General features: G+C 38.3%; 1 long non-coding RNA gene across 1 annotated transcript; it reads left to right on the plus strand.

Annotated features, from left to right (window-relative positions):
- On the plus strand, window positions 1–9,304 carry LOC125484830. Its single transcript, XR_007263652.1, has 4 exons — window positions 1–101; window positions 5,744–5,818; window positions 7,209–7,299; window positions 8,736–9,304. It is a non-coding gene; the product is annotated as an uncharacterized LOC125484830 (long non-coding RNA).
- The last annotated feature ends 9,369 nt before the right edge of the window (window positions 9,305–18,673 follow it).

The following is an 18,673-nucleotide window of genomic DNA, read 5'->3' on the forward strand; positions in this document are numbered from 1 at the left end:
ATGAGCCTTTAATCATTGTTACTTTTCTCATTTTCAGAGTTACATTCATGGAAACAGTCAAGCACAATTTGTAGCTGAAACGCACATTGTGATTTTGCTGAGTATCCTTTGGCCTTTGTTGTGACACAATAGTTTATATATTCAAAAACTGAAGAACTGAAAAAAAAAGCTTCAATGTAATGACCATAATTATCTACAGTTTGATATTATTTTTGGTGAGGCATATTTTATGTACACTTCTACTTCCAGTTTGCAAGCCTGTTATGAACATATAGGATCAAAAGCTCGCATTTTACCAGTTGCCTGCAAGGTTGCCAGTCTGAAACTTTGAGTTTGATTTGATCATTGGCTGACATGGACTCAGTTGCTGGTGATTTGAATATGACCTTGGATTTATCACCAGATGGAGAGTTGAGGCGCGGTACCACAAGGAGAGAGGTTGGGTTCAATTAATCATGTCCTACAGGTTGATCAAAAATATTTACACTGTTAGTATAGAAACTTGCAACTTGAATATTACTTAGCTGGAAGAAACAGTATGAAATACTGAAGCTGAAGAAGAAGTAATTAGAATGGGACATGTGCAAAATATAAAGGTCAATGAGAACAAAGTAAAATTAAAATTGCTTTCTGTAGAATTGAGTAAAACTAATCAGATTTCAAAATCATACTAATTCAGTACAGAAGGAAGCCATTCAGCAGACTAGGTTTGTGCTGCCTGTTTGTAGACCTGATGTAGAGGTGCTGGTGTTGGACTGGCGTGGACAAAGTCGGAAGTCCTATAACACTATGTTACAGTCCAAGAAGTTTATTTGAAATCACAAGCTTTCGGAGTGTTGCCTCTTCATCAGGCTTGGCAAAGGAGCAGTGCTGAAAAAGCTTGTGATTTCAAATAAACTTGTTGGATTGGAAGATGGTGTCGTGTGACTTCTGTGCTTGTAGATTTACCTAGTAAATGTACACTTGCTTTATCTGTTGTTTTCTTCCTTTCGAGTATTTACCCAATTCCCTGTTCCCTTGGGTGTTTTGCCAAGCTCTGTAAATGTATGGCATTCAGTTGCTGAATGTTTTACAATGGGATGTAGTTTCTGCTTAATTGCTTGATTCAAACTACACATAAAATGCTCTTATCAAAACTCCTCATACTTTCTCTAGGACGATTAAGCTCAACTTCCCTAGTCTGTCCACTGAAGCCCTTCATTCCCGGTAGCATTCTAGGAGTTTTCTCCTGCATCCTCCGTAAGACCTTGATTAATGTATAGTGCCCAGAACTGAACACACAACTTCACCTGAAGTGTTGTAGAAAGGCTTGGCATAAATTCCATGTTTTACCCTTTAAATAGAGCCAAGCAGCTTACGTGCTTTTATTTAAACAATTTTCTTAACTTGTTCTGACAGTTTCTTAAAATTTGTGTACATGTTGTGGTAATGTTACAGGACTAACAATCCAGAAAGGATATTGGTTCAAATCTCACCATAGCAGATGGTGAAATTTGAATTCATAGAGTTATTGAGGTCTGCACCGCAGAAAAAGGCCCTTTGGCCCATTGAGTCTGCTTCTGTCAAAAACAAACACCTGCCTATTCTAATCCTATTTTCTAGCACCTGGCCCATAGCCGAGTATGCCTTGACATTGCAAGCGTACGTCTAAATACTACTAAAATTTAATGAGCTTTTCTGCCTCTACCAACCTTTGTAGGCAATGAGTTCCAGGTTCCCACCTACTTCTGGGTAATTTTTTGTTTTATTTTCCCCTCTAAACTTCCTGCGTCTTACTCTAAATTACATCCTCCTGGTAATTTATCCCTGCATCAAGGGGAAAACTTCCTTTCTGTCTACTCTGCCTATACCCCTCATAATTTTAAACATCTCAATTATGTCCCTCCTCGGTTTCCTCTGCTCCAAAAAAAAACAACCCTAGCCTAGCTGATGTGTCCTCATAACTAATACTCTCCAGCCCAGGCAACATCCTAGTAAATCTCCATTGCAACCCCTCTTAGTGCTATCACATCCCTGCTATAATGTGAATTCCAGAATTAGCTGTGGCCTAACCATCACTCTTACTGTTCCAACATAACCTTCTGTCCTTGAACTCTGTGCCTCAGCTAATAAAGGCAAGTATCTACCCATCCTGCTGCTTTAAGTGACCAGTGGATGTGCACACCATGGTCCCTCTGATCCTCTGTGCTTTACGACGTCCTACTATTCATCAGAGGGTGGTGGTGAAGGGATGTTTTTCAGAGACTTGTGACCAGTGGTGTGCCATGAGGATCAACTGGGTCCGCTGCTTTTCGTCATGCAAATATTGGAGGTATGGTTAGAGAGTTTGCAGATCACACCAAAATTGATGGTGTAATGGACAGTGAAGATTATTATCTCAGAGTACAATGGGACTTCGATCAGATGGGTTAATGGACTGAGGAGCGGTAGATGGAGTTAATTTGGATAAAAGAGGTGTTGCATTTTGGTAAAGTAAACCAGGGCAGAACTTTTTCAGTAAATGATAGGGACTGGACTGGAGGGTTTGAGCTATAGGGAGAGGTTGAATAGACTGGGGCTTTTTTCCTCTGGAGCATCGAAGGCTGAGGGGTTACCTTTTAGATGTTTATAAAATCATTGAGAGGCCTGGATAGAGTAAATAGCCAAAGTCTTTTACGTAGAGTGGGGGAGTCCAAAACTAGAGAAGGACATGGGTTTAAGGTATTCAAAATGATATATCCATTACAAAAGGGGATGACTATGGGACTCCTGCACTGCTTGCCTTCTTCAACTCTGCCTGGTGGTCACCCGTGCCCTTTCTGCCTGTCATTCTTAACCTGTAGTGTCACTACCTCGCTGAACATGACATATGATGTACCCAGCATCACAGATGCTCCACTGTGAATTCAGCTGTTGCTCCAGCTCCAAAATACAATTAGTCAGTAGCTGCAGCTGGACACACTTCCTGCACATGTCAGCACCGGGGACAATTCAAGCTTTCATGATTTGCTACATAGCACAGGCGCATATTGCAGCTGCGAGCTCTGCTGCTATAACTTCCCCTAAACCCCTTGGATACTTGCTTTATTTAAAGTTTGTAAGCATACAACTAACTTGCTTCCTTTGTCCCAGTTTTCCTTACTTGTATTACTTCATTATATTGGCCCTTACTCTCACTTATTCCTGTTGTTTCTCAGTTAATCCCTTCTTCCAAATAAAATCTTGAGCCCACCAATGCATGCTTTCTTGTGTTACTCTTTGATTTGTGTGCGCAAGCAGCAATCCCCTGAAGCCGCAGCTGCAGCTGTTAAGCTGTGCTGTCTGCCCCTGCGTATCCACACACCAAATACTGGGGCTTGATTTATCTTGTTGCTGACTCATCTTGTTGCTGACTCCCTTCTCTTTGCTGAATTGAAGATGAAGTGTTGTGCCCCTGATTCTGGACCATGGTTTATCCTGTTTCTGACACCCTTCTTTCTGCTCAGTCAAAGCTGAAGTGTTGGGCCCCCTGTCTTGTTACTGACTCCCTTCTCTCTGCCCAGTCGAATTTAATAAAGATCTGGAACAAAGTTGACCAGAAGTCACCATGTAATCACTGTCAGTTGTAAAATCCATTTGGTTCACTAATGTCGTCTAGGGAAGGAAATCTGCCACCCTTACCTGGTCTGGCTGAATGTAACTCCAGCCCCACAGCAATGTGCTTAACTCCTAAATGCCTTCTGGGCAATTAGGGATGGGTAACAAACAACTTAGTGATGCTCACATCCCAGAAATTAGTTTTTTAAAAAGTACACCCACATCTCTCTTTTCCTGCCCTCTCTTTAAAATCATATCATTTAGTTTGTATTACTGGTACCCATTCTCCCTACCTAAATATACTGCTGCACACTTCTTGTTAAATCTATTCTGTAATTTTGTCTGACCTACAAACCTTTTAAGTGTCTTAACTTCCAAATTATCAGTCTCTGACCAATCTCCTGTTGTGGAATTACTATTTAGCCTATCGTTGCTTTAATTTCAATCCACCTGGTCTAAATTGTATTGTAGTATCCTAACCGAAGATAGCCACTATCCAGTTAAATTTTTTTATGCTTGTTTATTCTTGTCCTGTTCCAAATCTTTCATAAACTTGATGTTATAATGACTCTACCATGTTCCTACTAAATAAACAATTTCCACTTGTTCCTCACCTCATGCTTGAAATGCGTTTCCAACAGAATAACAAGGATAGCCTTGTTGGATCTAATTCTGGTAATATTTCTTACAACTTCTCATCTTCCTTCCTAAACCCCAACCACCCAATCCAAAAGAAAATCACCACCTATTCTCTTAATCTTTATTAGGATAATTAGTTTCCTATCATTTTTACTGAGCTCTACTTGAACCTTTTTATAATATGTCTCCAAATTTCCTGCCTTTGAATTATTTGGTGACCTTGGTGTATGCACCTCGTGTTGTAACTGTTGTTCCTAAATGTTTGCAAAATCCTTCTCCAGTTCTTTTATAGTTTGTGATCAATTCTGTTACTTCATTTTCTTGACCTGTATTTCCAGAACACCTTGCAATCGGGAATCCTACATTCCCGGTCATCTTGTTTGATTCAGATATTGTTTATTGTTATTGTCCTATGTGGCATCTTGTGCCTCATCACCAACCTTTTATTTTCGTTATTTGCCATTTTGTATGCGCACTCCAAACCCAAGTTTGCCTCGGATTTTCCTCGACCGATCTCTCCTATTTCTAAACTATTTTACTCTCGTGCTACTTTATCTCTCCCTGTCATATATCTTCTCTTTTGTCCAAGCGCCCGAAACGTTGACTTGCCTACCCCTCAAATGCTGTCTGACCTGCTATGCTTTTCCAGCTTCTCACCTATAGACTCTGGCTTCCAGCATCTGCAGTCCTTATTGTCTCCAAGTCACTGGATACAAATATGGTTTGAAGGTAGGAGAAAGAGGGTGGTGGTAGAAGGTTGCTTTTTGGACTGGAGGTCTGTGACCAGTGGTGTGCCCCACAGATTGTTGCTGGGTCCTCTGCTGTTTGTCATTGATTATAAATGATTTGGATGTGAATATGGGAGGTATGGTTAGTGAGTTTGCTGATGACACCAAAATAGGTGGTGAAGTGGATAGTGAAGATGATCATCTCAGAGTACAACAGGACCTTGATGAGATGGGCCAATGGGCTGAGGAATAGCAGGTGGAGTTTAATTTAGACAAATGTGAGGTGTTGCATTTTGGTAAGGCAAACCAGGGCAGGACTTGTACACTTAATGCTGGGGCCCTGGTTTGAGTTATAGGGAAAGGCTGAATAGGTTGAGGCTTTTTTTTTCCCTAGAGCATTGGGGGCTGGGGGTGACCTTACAGAGGTTTATGAGATCATGAGGGGCATGAATAGGGTAAATAGTCAAGGTCTTTTCCTAGGGTGGGGGAATCCAAAACTAGAGGGCATAGGTTCAATGTGAGAGGGGAAAGATTTTACAAGGGCCTGAGGGGTAACTTTTCAGAGGGTGGTGCATGTATGGAATGAGCTGCCAAAGGAAGCAGTGGAGTGGGTACAACAATAACATTTAAAAGGCATCTGGATGAGTGTTAGAACAGGAAGGGTCTAGAGGGATATGGGCCAAATGCTGGCAAATGGGACTGGGTCGGATTGGGATGTCTAGTTGGCACTGACAAGTTGAACTGAAGTGTTTGTTTCTGTACTGTATGACTGACAGTAATTCATTTGAATTTGATATGATTTGCCTTAACTACCAATGCAGATGCTGCAATAACATTAGGTATGGTGCTTCTTCACGAAGCAGCAACGTCTAATATGGAAATAGGCAAAAGAAGAAGTAAGTACTAAATACATCTGTGTCGACTAGTTATCTTAATTAGATTAATTGAGAAGTATTGGTATGATTTTGTTTTTATGATCATTCCATTTATTTTGCCAGAACTTCATTATTTGAAAAAGCTAATGTTAGATTTTGAATGAACTTCACAAAAAACTCCCCACATTTGCAACCACCCAAACATTTCAGCCATTTTTCCCTCCTTACTTGAAGGCTTTGAATCTTACTGGGCTATGATGAAGTTAATAACTTCTGCAAAAGCAGAGTGTAATTATTTAACTGCTGGTTATTTATTCCTCTCTTTAACAAATTTTGATTTGTGTTGCAGCAACAGGACTGTTTCATTTACTTAATCGTATCTTTAAGTCAGATGAACATCGTATATCACCAACACTCCCAAAATAAAATCCAACGTCCACTTCTGCTCCTAGCTGCCTCCTCACACGGAAGATGGTGGCATCTTCAGTGTGTGCACTGATGCATCCTTTGGCCAGCCCTGCATATGACAGTGGCTATGTTGTGTTATGGATAAATTATTCCATTTGTGTTAATCACACTATCATCCTTCCTCTTGGTAATCCATGGTAACAAAATACAGCAAGTTTGTCAAACAAATAAACTTGTTACATTCTTATGTTGAATGGAAGTGTGTAAAGATGAGCATTTCTGTAAATTAATCTTTCTTTCATCGATAATTGTGAGAAGGCTATTATTTTGTATTTGTAGAGATTAAGTGTGTAAGTAAAGTGGCATTGTGATTTAAATGTAGTGCAGCATTGCATGATTACTGTTAAGGAATAGATGTCAGCATCTACCACTTACCCTTTTAAAGATCAGATGATTCCAGTAAATTAACTAAAGTATCACTTTTTTTCTCTTCTATTATCCTGATTGCATCATTGATAGCTAGTTTGAAGATGTTACACAATTCAATTTATCTGATCACTGATATGCCTAGATTATTGACTTTTTGTGCTGATGTTAGTTTCAATCCCCTTTACATCTTGGTTCATCACTTTTCACTCCATCCCTGATAAGCTGCTAGCATTTACAATCCTGAATATTTTTTGGTATCAATTTTATAGATTCAGCTGGCCGTTGTTACAGTCCAAGATCCTGCAGTTCAGTACAATGTGTGCTCATGTTAGCATGGTATCGTTTTGAGAAAAATTGATCTGGATTATTTCTGCTGAAATTTTTTGAACTAATGGTCTTGAGGGAACCGATGAATAATAAATACTGGATATAATTTTAGGAGGAAATTATGTTAAAATGGATTTTGTAAAAAGGAAGTAAGGACTTTTAAAATTAAACATACACGTGATTGTGGTAGACTAATATGCTGCAGTGGCTTGGTGATTCACCTTTGTGTTTTCTTTTTACTCTGCAGTTTTGTGTGTGGCAGGACTAGGACTAGTTGGGTTTTTCTTCAGCCTAATGTTGTCTATTTTCAGAGCAAAATACCATGGATATCCATATCGGTGAGTTATTAATAGCATATGCAGTTATGTTATGATGACTGAAACTTAAACTATGTATTGGATGTGTATTCAGGCGTTTTCTGTATCAAACAGCAATTGTGACTCTTATTTCTATTAGCAAGGTTACCTCTTTTTCAGTGTCTTATTTCATCAATTTCAGTAGCTTGGTGTAATTTATCTCAGCTGTGATTAGCAATGGGGTTATTGCTTAGGAAACATTCAAATATTGGAGGTTATGATAGGTGAGCTTTTTTGAGGTCTGTTTCAAGTAGATTTTGTTCCTCCTCCTCCTTTTGATTACTGTTTACTTTCAAATTTTTAATTTGTTACCCTGTTGTCAACAGGGTAAATCAGAAGATACTATCTTTCTGACACCTCCCAACTGCTGCGTCGCTATTTATCATCAAGTCTGTTTGCAAACTGATAAAAATGAGAAACTTTTTATTTAGATTTATCTCTGCTTCTCATCTCCTAAAGTGTACTAGTTAACTCTGGAGTTAAGGTACCTTGAACTTGTCATGCTACAATCTGATTTTAAACTGACTGCTGTGCGGGGCATTATTGTTCATTGGGAAGATGGTTTATTTGTCAATGTGATTTGGAAGGTTAAGTCTTTGGGAATCCTTTCCGTTCTTGAAAATAAATACCTTAAAAGGTCAGGTGGTCTTATCTGAATGAGAATTGGGAAGCTTACACTGCTGCATCTCAGTTTTCGCTCTCTCACCTCCAACAGCACTCCATTATATAAAACTTTTGTCAGTTTGAACCTCAGCTTTTGGGAGGTTTAGATGAGTGGAGATGTGTGTAGATGTTCTCCAGTTAAGCATGGTTTCTCGCAGTGTAGATTTCCTTTGAGATTTTTAAAAGATGGCATCTGTTCTTGTCATACATGTAGCTGAACAAAAATGCAGCTGGTTCTGTGGAGGAGCCTCATAATATTCTTTTAAATGGTAACTTATTTATGCATATGTACTTCTGATTAAATGGCAAAACTACTCTAGGGTGTTTATCCACAGTTTGAAGTGTTCCCTCGTGTTGCATAAGGAAATACATTTTTCTTGGGGTAACTGAGTTTATCCCTTGGTACATCCAACTTGGAGACTCTTGGGTTGAGAACTTTCCTTGCTGCTGGAGCAATTTGATGCGTGAGGAAATGGCAGAGGCAGAGACATAGACTGGAGCTGTGGAATTCTACAAGTCCACACTATAACTTGGGAAGTCCATAAAATTCAGGTGCGTCTTGTAATACCCCTGCAAAGCAAAGGAACACTTTGATCATAGTCTTGCATACAAGTGGAACTAAAGAGCTGCTTTGAATATTTTGTTTGCTTTAAACTTTCTAAAATGTGTTTGTGAAGTTATCATATAGTTATTGTCTAGAATGTTTGCTAATTGAATCTATTTTAAGTTCTGCCCATTTTATCTTTACCTTTTAGCTTTCTTATTAGTTGATCCTGGACACACACACAAACTAGAAGGACGGCACCATGGCTTGAGAAATATACACAAAAAAACACTTGAAGTTAAGAAGAGTTTGGTTGTGTTTCAGATTACTTTCCAAAGTTATTGCAATCAAGGTCTCTCAAAGGAAGACTTAAACCAAAGAGAGCCTACAGTGCCTTAGCAGATTTTTAAGTTTACTATCGGACAAGAAAAATATTTTAAAAATTGGAAAGGTTTCAAGGTATCCTGGGAAAAATAGAAAATAATTTAAAATTGTTTGCAATTTTCAAAGAAGTATGCCACTTCTGTTGATTGATTGATTAAAGTGCCTTAACCTGAATTGTACATCAAAACTGAAGGGCTGATTTGCATACTTGTAAATTTATACTAGTTGGTATGTGATATTGAAGTAACATTTTCAATAGCTTGACCTAAAATGCCACATTCTGTTCTGTACATTGAGTCATTTTCTTCAACAGATACTGTGAAACTGGCTGTTTGCATTTTGCATTTACAATAAAGAGATGACTTGATGTCTGTGGTATCAATAACTGGGAGCAAACATTAGTCTGCAGTAAATTCTTTTGAAGTGCAATGATGTTTGTTTGATCACCTAGAAAACTTTTACAATGTGATTATTGATTCAAACTGTTAGTGAAGAAAGTTTGGTGCAAAATATGAATGCAGCTAATAATTAAATAACTGGGAGTGCATGGTGCCTTGGGACCTAGGTTCAAAACCAGAAAGATGCAAGTTGATTGAAATGCATTGTAAAATGCTAGCTTCAATGCCTTATTTTTATATTAAATGTAAATTGGATGATAACTGAATTAAATATTGCCTCTAATTGCACAGTTAGATTTGATATGTTTTAAAAATGTTCTGAATGTAATTTTGTGCTCCATAAAGAAAACAAATATTACTCCAATTAAATAATATTCATTTCCAATATTTTCATTTCCGATACAGCCTAGTTAAACTGCAGAGGTAAAGCTGCTCCAGTCATAGATCAACGAACCATTAGTCAGAACCCCTGGATGAGGAAACTTTGCCAGAGTGACCAATTTTGATCACAATTTATTGAGTGCAGCTACAAGTGGGTGTGTGAAGAGTCTGACTAAGCTATGTAGGCCTTCTGTGGAATAACCTCCAAATAGATGTTTGGAACTATACCCTAGCAAGATGTTGATGCCATTAGGAGAGAATTAAAAAGGAATAAACAACTGAGGAAAATTGGGTAACCAAACTTTTGAACAGGGAGTAAAGAAGGACATCCGGTGTATTTAAGATGTATGTTCAACGTGTAGTTGTAGTTGCTTTTCCCTTTTATAACTAAACTTATCACTTCCCTCAAAGTTCTATCTTGGGTTCTTTGAAGACAATTTATATTGTGTTTGAAAAACCAGTGTGTTGATAACACATTTTGGCAAATATTTTTTGTTTATAGTCATTCAATTTGTCAATACAAATATGTAACCAGACTTTTCCTTCAAGTGAGCTTTTAATTATCTCAATTCTCCAGGCACAATGAAAATAGAATTGTGTGAGGTTATCTGTTTTGGACCACAAAAGGATACATCAGGATCCTTTGTAGGTGGGATGAAGTTAAGTACAGTGGATGTCCAAAAAGACTTGGAAGTTCGGGTGCAGAAAATAATCAAAGCTAATGGAATACTAGCCTTTATATCCAGAGAACTGGAGTATTGGGTTGCAGAAGATATGCTGCAGGCATACAAAACCATGGATAGATTTTGCATGGAGTACTGTGAGCAGATCTGGAAGGATATATTAGCCTTGGAGGGAGTACATCATAGATTTATAAGAATAATACCCAATCTTCAGAGGTTAACTTCTAAGGAGAGGCTACTCAAAATAGGCCTCTTTAACTTTCTAAATGCTAGAGAAAAAGGGTCAGTTGATCAAAGCCTTCAAGCTATTAACAAAAGACAGAGTAGGTAAAGATAAACTATTTCATTGGTTGGAGACTCTAGAACTAGACTTAGGGCTAAATTAGGGCCAGATGAATCAGGAGAGCTGTTAGGAACTACTTCTACACCCAAAGGATGGTAAATATTTGGAACTATCTTTGCTAGATCAGTTGTTAATTTGAGATAAACTTTTGTTCAGCAAAGATTTAAGTGATAGGATCAAAAGCAGACGTATGGGCTTAGGCCATAGATCAGTCATGATCTCATTGAATGGTGGAACAGGCTTAAGGGACTGAATGGCCTACTTCTGTACCTAGGTTCTTTTGAAAGTAATTTATATATCATAGCAATGATTTGAGCAAATTGACTGCAACTTGTTTCCCTTAGCAAAGGATATGCACATTGCAGCTATGTGATGAGTATAGAACTTGATAAGGATTTTTTTTCCTTCCTCTTCAAAGGTTTGACTTTTTTGTCTTCTTTCTTTATTCCTCATTATTTTTCTCTTGAAGCCATCAACTTCTTGCACAGTTCCACACATGTTTTAGTAGGCTGTTCCATTTGGAGCTTTGCTTACTATATTCTGATCAGGAAGGAGACCCTGGAGAATTTTCCTGAACCAGAAGGTCTGACTGCTGATTACACTGGTTGTTCCTTATCTATGTCTGAAAAACTTCAGCCTTGCCTTTGTACCGGTCTCCTGAAGTGCAGATGTCTGATATAAGTAATGGTTGCAAATTATTTTTTAATTCCAATGTTAAAATGAACAGGAGATTCTGTTTTGTTGCAGATCTCAAGTTAAATTGGCAACGAATAAATTATCAATGCTATTGGCTCCCCGGGCATAAGAAATAAAAGTAGCTAGGATTCCAGCTGATTGATACCCAGTAGCATTGGCTAGAATGTGTGTATAGCTATTGGGTGAGGACCCAATTGAGTTGAGTTGTACTGCATCTTGTGTTTACAATAGCCCATTCTCTCAAAGAATGGCTTTAGTCAGAGGGCACGGTACTTAAGGATGAGTCAACACCTTCAGAAGCTGAAAGATATTTTTTGACATGGGTTTGTACAAAAGGGGTTCAAAAGGAGCATTTGGGAGACCAGCATCATTACATGACAATATTTTGTTTAGAATTGGAGAGTGATGACAATAAAGGGCTTTATCCCTATGTAATTCCTTTTGTAGATTTTGATGCCTGGTTTTAAAAATACCCTAATATATCAAAAGCTTTTGTTGTTACAGTTTGGTTTATGTATGCTTACTGGCTTCTCAATGGTAATTTTATGGACACTTGTACGATCCTGCCCATCATTTCCAGTCTGTTTTTGTCGCGCCATTCATGACCTTATAAAAAGGTAAATGTTAGACTTGCAGGAAATATGCACTGTAGACAAGATTCCGTGCATTGTGAGTAGATACCTATGGCATTATGCACAGTGTTGGAAGATGCACTTGATGTGTAATGCCTCTATTAAATAAAGTGTTTTAATACTAGGAAGTGTTACAGAACGTAAGTATGATGCTTATAGAAAGTACATTGTGCTACCTACCCTCCCTCCAGTTGTAACATTTCTTTCCACTGTTACTATCTCTTGTGTTCACACTCCACATGGCTCTGTCATGGATAGAAATGTACACAAACACGCGTGCAAGCAGATGTGCACACTGTCTGTCCCCATCATTCCAAAACCCACTATGAAATCACAGGTAGTAGGAACTGCAGATGCTGGAGAATCTGAGATAACACTCTGTAGAGCTGGATTAACACAGCAGGCCAAGCAGCATCATAGGAGCAAGAAGGCTCTAGGCCCGAAACGTCAGCCTTGCTGCTTGGCCTGCTGTGTTCATTCAGCTCTACACCGTGTTATCTCATGAAATCACAGGTGTCCCTTTTTTTCATGAAAACAATCTGAGGCTAAAATGGACATTCAGTTATCACTAAATAAAAACAGAACAGTGGATGCTGTAAATCAGAAACAAAAATAGAGATTGCTGGAAAAGCTCAGCAGGTCTGACAGCATCTGTGAAGAGAAATCAGAATTAACGTTTCGGGTCTGGTTCTGAGGAAGGGTCACCAGACACAAAGCGTTAACTCTAATTTCTCTTCACAGATGTTGCCAGACCTGCTGAGCTTTTCCAGCCATCTCTATTTTTGATTCAGTTATCACTTACGGCTTTCAAGACAAAATGGACAGTCATTGAATTCAATCTTCAATGCAGTAATGATCACGGATTATATAAATTATGTAATTCACTTGGCAAAATTTCTTTTACTCTATTAAATGGCACATTCTGATTACTATAAATAATACTGCAGTATTACACTGTATAAATAGTTATCTATAAACCAAATATTAAATGTTGGACGAATGCAGTCATGGTGAGATTTTGAATTGGTCTGTTTTGTGTGAGAAATTACCAGTTGCTAATTGTTATAATTAAACTGGATAGCACAAGCCTACTTTTCAATTTTCTTAAATATCCACCATAAGCAGTATCTTGTTATCAATTTTGTGCGTATTTAGATATGTTTTGTACTAAAAGCACTTTAATTTAGTCAATGCTGTCTGGTTTTGTATGGGGCAGAAAACTACAGGCACATAGCTCTATCTCTTGTCATGGTGATACTATTGTACTGGGAAATAAATATGAAGCTTTCTTGCAATGCATTAAAATGCTGATAAGTAAGCCAGTGTACCCACTAATGTAAAATATTCATAAAACAAGTAACAGGATCAAATTCAGATTTGTTGCATTTTGAGTACTGTCCAGGTTCATGTACACAAAATGCACACTTGATCGAGAGATTCCAGTTTCGGGGAAAATGTATTCTGCGTTTCAGAAAACTGTTTTTGCGCTATGGATCAGATCATGTATTATTTTTCTAGTATTCTGTTCTATTTCTTCCTTTTTTCGTCAGCAGCATAGTTTTTCAGCTTATCTATATAACATTGGTCTCAGCACATGAATTATTTTAACTCTGTCTTAGTCTTTCTAAGCAAACCTAGCACAAAGTGATATGTGGTTTTAACAATATGCTGTCAATAGCCCATATTTTCTCAACTTAAAATAGACAACATTTTATTTTGTGTATATTCGCTTTGTAATTATGCTACAAAAATACCTTCACTGACTAAAGAAGTGACATTTCCAAACTGTCTACATGCAACACTTCGATGGTTTGCTTCATAGGGTACTATATTGCAATATCTCACTTCGCATTAAAGACCGTTTTCCATTTGTCTACCCTAATAACTATATCTTAATAATTAATTTGGCAGCTCACTTTTTTTCACATTTTGGAGACCATCTGCGGAGTTAACTTTTTATTTATTATCTTATAAAAGTCATTGCAAATGAGGAACAGTAATGGATCTAAGTAGTTCTCCAGGCATTTCATTTATTACCTCAGATCAATCTGAGAAGTACCACTAGCATATTGTCGAAATATTTCTCCATTTAAGTTTTAACATCCCTTCCATGTGCCACTTGAGGTGCATAAGATTGGCTTGTGTGTTATGAAGTGGAGGTTGACCCCTTCTGAGAATTAAAACCGAAACACCCAAAAAGGAGTATCTCACCCTATAATCTGTAAAAGGAGTGTAAAAAGTGGTGTAACCTGCTTTTCAGCAACCTCTAGTGGTTAAATAAAATAAATCCCTGACACTCACTTTAAAATCAATAAGTAACAATTTATTTCACTAACTCTAACAGTGAACAAATTAACTAAACTATTAACAAACTGAATAAATCCCTTCTAAGTACTAACTATTCCTGAAAAAAGTAAGATTCTAATGGTATGCTGTTCCAATAAATAAAAGTCCCACTTCTAAAAAATTTTAGTCTCTTGATCACAGCCAGATTACATGTCTTCTGGAATGTTCTGTGCCTGCTGTGTCAATTCTTCTGTCAGGAATATTAACTAGGTGTGCTAGTTGGTACCGTTGTTATTTAGATGGTGCTTTCTCTAAGACATGGATGAGGCTCTGAGAGCCAACGATTCTCTTGAGAGCTGAGTGCTGTTCTCTCTGGCAGATTGGTAGCTAGCTGTGGGGTCTTTGTCCGACTGTCCCTTTATTTGATTTGTCATCAAGACTAATAAAATATACCTAACAATAGGATTGGTCCTATATTGTCAAAACCATCAGACTTAAATTTAATAAGTTTTTGGTATCAAAGTACCTGGTTCAATTTGGCTAAATTCAAAAGCCTGTTGTCATGATAGAAACTGCTGCTTGGCCTGCTAACTGTACGGCCTTTCGATATAAACTTTTCAATTCGGGTGCTCTGTGTTCTTGCAAACTTTGAAACTGCTGCTTGCAGACACCCATTTTAAATCTCTAAACACACGATCTTCTAAAGGGACCATGCAATGCTTCCCCCTGCCCCGCCCAGCATTTTACAAATACCAAATTCTAACTTCCTGCATTCCAATCCGTAAGTACTCTACCCAAATTTGCAACATTTGTTTTTTAAATGAATATTTCAGTAGAATCTATATTTACTTTATGCAGTTATATATGCTTTATTTCATCACAATATTAAGTCCTATTTGCAAAGGGTAACATTCTTGAACCATGAAAGTGGCTCTCAGGCTTTGAGTTAAAAAGCCTGAAATAAGTGTAACGTAATTCTGATTTTTTTTTTAAAAAACTGTATATAGAATTGCTACTCTAATAAATAAAGTACCTCTGATGAATATTGTATTTTTGTTTTGTTGAGTAAGCATCTAATTAAAAAGCAAAAACCTATTGGCCTGGTCCAGGATCTCCAAAGCAAGCTATTGAGAAAATCACAGCTTTTGTTCCCTGTGGAATGAACAGTCTCTTCCCAAAACTGACACATTAAAAATAATAGAGGTCAAAGATGGCAAAAACAACTATTAAAATCGAAATGCATGTGGGTGTAGTGGTATCTAATATGTACTCCCATCGTCAACTCATCCCCACAGAGGAAATCGGACAATGCAGCCCTCAAAGGTCCCATGCATTGACCTTTTTGAACGTTGCATTTATTGTTCTGTAGTTTATTCTCATTGATGTTTGTCAGCCAGAAGATGCAGAGAGAGCTGTACTTAGGATTTATCTATCAATGATACATTTATGCCAAGTCAGAATGATTACATTTGTTATAGCTTAACCTGTATGCAGCTTAATAAGAACATTCATTTAAACTCGCATATTACCCTGAAACTCATGCTGCACGCATCTAACATGGAAGAAAGGATAAAGTTTTAAACATCATTTGTGCATGAGGTTCACCATTTAAGATCATGTAGTTTACAAATGCAGAATTTGATAACCATCCATAGCATCTCTAGCAGAACTACATTGGTCGTGACAATAGTGGGGTACGGAGTTATCTGAAGCCAAGTAACAGGTTATTCTCTGCTTATCACAGCTAAGCTGATTTGATCAGTGAAACACAGTGTAACGGAGTATTGCAGACCTATCAGCTTCATGATTCCTGTCAGTAAAGATTAGCTCAGATTTCATTTTGTATCACCTAGCGCGTCACTGAAAGAAATCCTGCTTATTACTTGCCTGATCACTGGAATATATGTTCTTGTGTGTAAGCACACAAATGCAGAAGTAAATCTGACCAAAAGTAATTGGGTTTACTTGTATCATATTTATTTCACAGCATTCCTTAGTACAAAAGGATTGTCAAAATTGTTTGGATAGGTTAAGGTGCCTTTAGTTAACATAACAATTATGTCATTATGAGTTTCATTGCTGATATGGCAACTTTTTTTAAAATGGTGCAGGGGACTGTGCAATTTAAAAGAACATTGTTGGCCTAGGTCCCTGAAGACAATTGGGACAGTTTGTCATAAAGCTTATAGAAAATTGCAAAACTGTGCAGCAGATCCTCTGGTTCTATTTTTCTTGGTTAAAGACAAAGAATTGTCTTAATATCACTAGCCCCTCTGTCAACCTTTCTGCTGTTGGAACTCTCGTCCATGCCTTTAAGTATTTTAGATGAAGTTCTTCAAAAATTTCTCTTCCAAATTTAAAGCTTCAGATACTAATACTGTTGTCCATTTCCTATACCCAAATGAATCATGCTACTACTCTTGTCCTTGGTGATCAATGTTAGATCTCATTTACTGAACCTGAAATTGTTGTGAATTGTTTTGGGTAATCCTTATTTTAACAACATTTATGCAGCAGTATTTTTTTCTTCCGTTCGTTCATGGGATGTCAGTCTTGCTGGCCGGCCCAGGATTTATTGCCTACCTTTAGACAAAAGAAATGGAAGGTCTCTTTTGTTGTGACTTTCTTCAACCCTAAAAGCCCTTCTTTCCAAATGTATTCTGTGCTCCAACCCTAGCCTGTTGGGTATTAACGACTTGTACACGCTGAGGCTAAAGTGCAACATGCTCTGAGGTGTACAAGTTCCCAGCTCTAGCAGAGTATGTGACTACTGTGATAAAGGTTTGTAATTATCATTTGGGAATTAGGATTTTAACGTGAAGGTAAAATTGCTGTTAGTTTTTGGTTTTGTGAAGGTTTCCTTTTACCAAAGGTCTGAACAGCAAATTCAAATATGATTTTCATTAAGGTATGTGACTTTAGTCTTCAACCTTCCAGGTAACTTAAGGTAAATTGATGAAATATTCATGAAGTTGAACTTTTGTGACAAATAGATGGGGGCCATATTTGGGTTAGTTATTGATTGAGTTACAGTTAAAATAACTTGAACACAAAGAAATACACCATTTAGAATTCTAAAGAGCAGAGAAAGAACTTTGGAATCAAAATGGATGAAAGTGGAAACGGAAAATTAACGACTGGAACTAGTGGAGGAAGAAAATGTGAGTGTGTTTCAAGAATCTGCAACTTGAATTATAAAGGGCAGAGGTGGGCGGGGGGAAAAGACAGAGAATACCAAGTTGGGAGGATGGCAGTAAGTAGAGAGACCTCAGCTGCAGAGCAAAGTTCTGAAGAGGAAAATTGTACCTCCATAGAGTAATACAGCATTGAAACAGGCCCTTTCCCCAAACTGAGATAACAAGGTGGATGAACACAGCAGGCCAAGCAGCATCAGAGGAGCAGGAAGGCTGACGTTTCGGGCCTAGACCCTCCTTCAGAAATGGGGGAGGGGAAGGGGGTTCTGAAATAAATAGGGAGAGAGGGGGAGGCGAATAGAAAATGGATAGAGGAGAAAATAGGTGGAGAGGAGACAGACAGGTCAAAGAGGCGGGGATGGAGCCAGTAAAGGTGAGTGTAGGTGGGGAGGTAGGGAGGATGGACAGGTCAAGGGGGCGGGATGAGGTTAGTAGGTAGAAGTGGGAGGAAGGACAGGTTAGGAGGGCAGGGATGAGCTGGGCTAGTTTTGGGGTGCGGTAGGGGGAGGGGAGATTTTGAAGCTTGTAACCCTTTACCCAAACTGGTCCATGCTGACAATGGTGCCCACTCAGCTAGTTCCAATTGCCTGCATTTGGTCCAGATCCCTCAAAACCTTCCCATCCATGTACCTATCCGAATATTTTTAAAATGTTGCTAATGTACCTGCCTCAACCATTTTCTGTGGCAGCCCATTCCACGAACGCATCACTGTGTGAAGAAGCTGCTCCTCAGGTCCTCCTTAAATGTATGCTCTCTCACCTTAAATCTATGCCCTCTAGTTTTCCATTCCCCATCCCCTGGGAAAAAGACTATAGGCATTCATCCTATCAATGCCCCTCATGATTTTATACATCTCAATAAGATCATCTCTCAATCTCCTATGTTCCAAGGAATAAAGTTCTATCCTGGCCCAAGTCTCCCTATAACTCGGGCCTACTAGTCCTGGCAACGTCCTCGTAAATGTTCTTTGCACACTTCCAAGTTTAACTGTCTTTCCTATAATAGTGACCAAAACTGTACACAATACTCCAAGTGCAGCCTCACCAATGACTTGTACAACTGTAACATAACATCCCAACTCGTATACTCAGTGCTTTGACCGATGAAGGCCAGCATCCTAAATACCTTCTTCACCACCCTACATACCTGTG

This window comes from Rhincodon typus, chromosome 14 (assembly GCF_021869965.1).
Source record: "Rhincodon typus isolate 14 chromosome 14, sRhiTyp1.1, whole genome shotgun sequence".
Taxonomy (NCBI): Eukaryota; Metazoa; Chordata; class Chondrichthyes; order Orectolobiformes; family Rhincodontidae; genus Rhincodon; species Rhincodon typus.